This window comes from Phalangium opilio, unplaced genomic scaffold (assembly GCF_054372755.1).
Source record: "Phalangium opilio isolate 3A_F unplaced genomic scaffold, DU_Popi_V2 ptg000031l_1, whole genome shotgun sequence".
Taxonomy (NCBI): Eukaryota; Metazoa; Arthropoda; class Arachnida; order Opiliones; family Phalangiidae; genus Phalangium; species Phalangium opilio.
Genome location: NW_028324158.1, coordinates 959328 through 965528, shown reverse-complemented (window position 1 = coordinate 965528; position 6201 = coordinate 959328). Strand labels below are relative to the sequence as shown.

The 6201-nt window shown below is 40.4% G+C and overlaps 1 long non-coding RNA gene across 1 annotated transcript; it reads right to left on the bottom strand.

Annotated features, from left to right (window-relative positions):
• Positions 1-1157: 1157 nt before the first annotated feature.
• LOC149687019 (uncharacterized) lies at positions 1158-2232 on the bottom strand. Its single transcript, XR_016383599.1, has 3 exons — positions 2076-2232; positions 1960-2008; positions 1158-1889 (listed from the first exon to the last, which is right to left on the bottom strand). It is a non-coding gene; the product is annotated as an uncharacterized LOC149687019 (long non-coding RNA).
• Between the last annotated feature and the right edge of the window lie 3969 nt (positions 2233-6201).

Sequence of the window (6201 nt, the reverse complement as noted above, 5' to 3'; positions counted from 1 at the left end):
GATTACCACGACCCCCTCATGGCAAGAGAGCGTACGTTCTCGCCCATGCGTTCAAGCCCCCTTTTTCTAGCCTCATCAGCTTGTTTATAATTTTGAATATTCCTCGTTTGCAAGAACGATCACGTGACGTGCGCCTTTACCAACGGCTTACGCGCCGATGCATGTTTTTATTTCCACATTTCCAAAACGAGTCTTCTCTCTTATTCATCCTCCTTGCTTTTAGCGAGCCGGCACAAAAATTTTCCAACACCATCACACCCTTACCCCACTCAAAGTAACGAAGCAAGTACCAGTCCATACTACCCCTTAATGCCAATAAGGATGAATACATACATCTCCTTTGCTAATTACTACCTGGTATTATCTATCATTCGATGTTGTAACAAAGACCAAAATTATTTTGCAATGTGCTAAGGTTGTACAATACCCAACAATGGTCTAAGGCTGTGCAGTGCATGACGCATAAGTTTTTTCTCCTTTCCTAAATCGTAGAAAATGTCTTTAGCCTACCTATTCTCTCCCAAACCTGTCGCGATTTATAGATACAATAGTTTGAAGCGCTACACCCTTTCCCTCTTGAAGCTGGCAGTTTAACAGCTCTATGATTAGACACGGTTATACGAGAAAGAATCACAACATTGTTTAGAAAAACCTGGTTGTAAAGGCTTGTCTATATACATGTACAGGTACACAAACTGGTTCTGATGTTGTAAGACTGAAATCAGGCCCGATATAGAGTAATGGCAGTACTACCTATGCAAACGGCATACCTCCTATCTCTTAGCTCAGTGTCATGCCCCTACTGGGCGCGTACAGTATCCTCTCTTACAAAAGCGCGCCCAGAGGGAAGGATACACGGTTTTCACCCCTCTCTACCACCATTAGTCTATACACTGTATCCTCAAAAAGTTTTTATAAATACGAAGTTTGAAAAAATATTCTAACTATTGCGACTGTCCACTTAAAATATCGCGAGTGTCCACTTAAAAATTAAAATAACGCGAGTGTCCATTTAAAATATCGCGAGCGTCCATTTAAAATAAAGCGAGCGTCCATTTAAAATATCGCGAGCGTCCATTTAAAATATCGCGAGCGTCCATTTAAAATATCGCGAGCGTCCATTTAAAATAACGCGAGTGTCCACTTAAAAATTAAAATAACGCGAGTGTCCACTTAAAAATTAAAATAACGCGAGTGTCCACTTAAAAATTAAAATAACGCGAGTGTCCACTTAAAAATTAAAATAACGCGAGTGTCCATTTAAAATATCGCGAGCGTCCATTTAAAATATCGCGAGCGTCCATTTAAAATATCGCGAGCGTCCATTTAAAATATCGCGAGCGTCCATTTAAAATATCGCGAGCGTCCATTTAAAATAACGCGAGTGTCCACTTAAAAATTAAAATAACGCGAGTGTCCATTTAAAATATCGCGAGCGTCCATTTAAAATATCGCGAGTGTCCACTTAAAAATTAAAATAACGCGAGTGTCCATTTAAACTATCGCGAGCGTCCATTTAAAATATCGCGAGCGTCCATTTAAAATATCGCGAGCGTCCATTTAAAATATCGCGAGTGTCCACTTAAAAATTAAAATATCGCGAGTGTCCATTTAAAATATCGCGAGCGTCCATTTAAATTTTGCCAGCGTCCAGTAACCCAGTTCAATTTCACTTTGGTTCTCCCAGTGTTACTAAGGCTGCAGGGAGAAAGGCTAGCAGTTCAGTTTGAATTAGTACTTGACCATCTTGGTTGACGTAGAATGCCTCACAATCACAACATGGCACTGAAGATAAAGCTGAGAGAGGGAGCAACTTCTCCCACCCCAATAATTTCAAACATTATTCACACGTCCTGTTAAATTATCAGTAACGTCCTGGTGTATACGCACTATTTAAAAGTCACAAAATGTTTAGTCACTAATCTTTTAGATTGGTCAAACTTAACATTCGATTTTTACCTCATTTTATTTTTGATGTTCATTACCAAACACCACTAAAATAATTTTCCTTATAAAACAAAGCATGAATTAAAACCAGGCATGGATATAGTTTTGATGCTTTTATTACTAGTTACCTGTCATCTTCATATAAAACAGTTCCGAACACAATTGACTTCATGCGATATGAAGAAAGCTCAATTCGTTTCTTACTAACCGTCTTTCTGAAATCCCGTCCCGAAGAAAGATACCTAACCGTTCGCTAAACGCGCCAGGCCCCAAGCCCCCAACCAAACCAAGTCGAATGATTTCTCAATTCCGCGAATTTCCCCTCTCCTATGACTATAACAGCATAGTACAGTCGTGTCCAAAAAAAACTTTCTCTCGCGCGACGGCTTGTTTAACAATTAGCTACACCAAAATTCGTTCTCACTGAGTACCCATTAAAAATGAATACGTATTAGGTTTAATAAAAAACATAGGTCGTGAAAATAACAGAATTAATCTACTAAACGTAGGGTTATTCATACTGGAGGGGATTTGAACACCGCATAAAGGGTTAGTGTCACTAAGAATGTTTAATATCAAATAAGACGTTAATGCCATGGAATCTCTAAACCGCTGTCACTGTATTACTTTGAAGATTTATCGAACGTTTTCACCGGAGGTGCCAGACAATTTTACCCTTTGGTGGCTCCAAAAAGCCAATCTATTTATGGCGTCAAGACCAAAGTCACATTGAAGGTTACAGAATGAAAGCTCACTCAACCACGTTTATTTTGTCATTATGGGCCCCATGACAGGCTTCAATTGTTTACTATTCAGGCAACTATACTTCAACGCGAACCTTGTAGGGTATCAGGCCATAGAATGGGGGAACCATGGAATTTGTGGTTGATTTCATGGCACCTTCTTCCCCGAAATGCTCTTCTGTTTCGTTCGTGCATTGTGGCACTTAATGGGAGGGTGAAGAGGAAAAACCAAGTCATTCGTTTCATCCATTCTTTTACTAATTATAAGACCTATATGCATAGTTAATCATTCAGGAAATATCTCCGAGCTATTATAAAGATCAAAATAGTTTCACATTTCACTGTTAAACGCAGCGCCTCCAACCAAGCGAACAAAATACTCCTAGCATACTCTTTGTCGCGCGTTACGTTTTTGACATCCCGCGCATTGTTTATCACTTCTCGCGTTATAATTGCTCTCGAAAATAGCGCGTGCCACATGTGTTTGGTTCGCAGTAAGGCAGGGCGTGACAAGATATTATTGATGCGCAGCTATTTAACCATGAAATCTGAATCTACAACTTAGAATTTTGTAATAAGTCGGAGATATTTTCTGAACGGTTGACTATTTAGATTGGTCTTATAATTAATGGAAGATTCGATAAAAATGCACTTGATCTTCCTCTTTACCCTCCTGTTAACACCCTTGATCTGAAAGTTGGTGCGCTGGAAAGTTCAGAAGTATAACGAATTTGATTAGAATTTATGTCTTCACGATGACTAAGAAATTGGTGGCTCTATAATAATAGAGAGAGCACACCATATCTTGCAACGTCACGGGTCTCTATCTCTTACGTCGGTGTCATCCCCTCTACCGAGGGAGCACAGTACTCGCTCATGAAAACGCTCCACCAGTAGAGGGGTTGCACGACGGCGCTTGTTCTTTCCCTCCCTGGCCATTGCTGTCTCCCTATATGTCGTGTTAACAATACATTCTAGGTGTTCAGTTATGGCCTATAATTCAATCGCCTAAGAGATTTGTAACGGATTAGTTACCCTTCTTCAGTAATTAATATTATTGTCACGCATACCAGTTTATTTTATGTTTTTTGCATATCAATTCAATTTAATTGAAAACCTTTTTTGTTTACCCCTTTAAAATATCATTTGAAATCTTGTTTACATCCATGGCTGGATTACCCCAAAAGAGCTGGTTACCCTTTGCGCGAGCCGGAACGAATGCCCTGTGTCAACCAGAACGACCCGCCACTCTTTTAACGGCAAATTAAACCAGAACCTCCTGCGACCCCTGTAAACCGAATCGAATCACGAGCTCTCTGAGTGCCAGGTGAATACGAGCTCAGACGAATACTAAGAACAACATCACCTGACCCGGCTCAAACGATGAGAGGTTTTAAGAGGAAGAAAGGTTACCAGATAGGAGATTCTAGTATTTTTACCCTCTGAGGGACCAGGCTGGTCAACGACGGATGCGCGCCTAAGACTTCGTGCCCGCTAGATCTATCTATGATAGACGTTGAACAAACTTAAGTGCCGAGAAATCTAACTCCACCACCCGAAGACCGTGCCCAGGACATTACCGTCTCATATAAACTATACAGAAACGACTTCTAAGACCGCGCCGAGAAACCCCTGTCTTCGTGGGCCAAGATTTGCCACCCAAGATAAACTATATGTGCGCAAATGGTTCGAGCAGTGCCGTCCGCGAGATTACGCTCTAAACAATTTAATCTAAAACAATGTGCGCGTAGGACCACCTACCACAAGTTCCGTAAAAGCCGGCGTCATTAACGTAACTCCCGTAAAACAAGGGTATCCAGCCATTCCCCCTTCTATGTAATGTGTATTATAGTCATTTAACATATGATGCATAATTATCTTATCATTAATTGCGTTTTATTATTAGTATCGCGTTACCATTAAGTCTTGTCCTAAAAGGATTGTCTTAATAAATACAGTATAAAGTCATATCGGCCCGTTGTCCATATTATTAACCAATGATGACACTCTTCAATTATTCCCCTAGACAACTTAACCAACATTAAACTAAATTCTAAAACCCTCTAAAGAAAAGTCTCCCAGATTACACATGCAAGTTCCCTAAGAGATGTTACACTGGTGTTACAGCTATTGTGTTCAACAATCCTCAAGTCACGAGTTGAAGTTTCCACACCTTTGACTGTTTTCTTCCAAACCGTTTTAATGGGTCACATATCTGGATAACGTTCAGAAAGGTAGGCCATTGTGAAACGTAAATCCGGAGAATTGTTGTCAATGATATGTGTAAATAATCGTAGTCAATGATGTTCTACGTATATATTTGTCCGATTTAAAACACTATTAATGCAATGCCAACTATACCTCTACCTCTACGGAAGTATTACGTATCCTCGAATTACGTCGTTTTTGAGAATAAACGTCTTGTGGTTAACACCTGCAGCATCTCTACCTCGAAAACCTTACATTAGTGATTAGGAATTGAGGAGCAAGTATAGATTCGCCACGTATGACGACTTGACTCCATTTATTCCACCAGTGGAATATCCGGCAAAATGACGACGTTTCTGCTCTTGTTGAAGCTTGAGGAAAGTGTTGGTTTCGGTTCCATGTCCTTGATAATAAATTACTCTTAACACGTATACACGTATTTGAGAAAGTTAAATTTAAAGGCGGATTTACGGCGAAAAGGGTTCTAGTCACACTGAAAACCGAGCATCGAACTAACAATGGGCGACCGTGCTGCAAAATTTGAGGGGTTCTAGGCAAACTGAAAAGCATGCAAAGCGGTTCTAGTCAAACTGAACAATCGTTTTTCATCGAGACTGAGTGAAAATTCGGGACGGGACCAAGTTACGCTCTATTGTTCTTCTTCAAATTTTGCAGCACGGTCGCCCATTGTTAGTTCGATGCTCGGTTTTCAGTGTGATTAGAACCCTTTTCGCCGTAACTCGGCCTTTAACGAATTTAAACTACGGAACATCTAGGGCGCTACACGCTTTACTATCGTTTTCTTATAACTATTCCCACTAGAATATATAAATAAAAAAGGTTTAAGGTGCAAATGATGCAACTCCAAAGGTTATTAAACAGCGGTTGTTTTACTATTGCCAGGCTTACTATAAAAGCTACAGCTGATGAAAGTGATATAACATTCATAATGCCACGTCTAAGTAGCCAAGATCGAGCGAGGTTGATCGCGCTGCATGAAACCGGTCGAAGTGTCCCACAAATAGCTGATCTACTTAATTGTTCTCAACCAACTGTTCGATATTGGATAGCCGCTCATGCTGAAGATGGACGTTTAACTGATAAACCACGAGAAGGGGCGCCAAGAGTGACTACCCAGCAAGATGATGAAATCATTTCAGCTATTGTGTTCAACAATCCTCAAGTCACGAGTCGTCGGTCTACGAAGTCGTATTGCTGCCAACAAACCTTTCCTTAAGCCTGAACATGAGCGTCAACGTCTTCATTTTGCGCAAACGTATCAACATTGGGGTAATGAATGGAA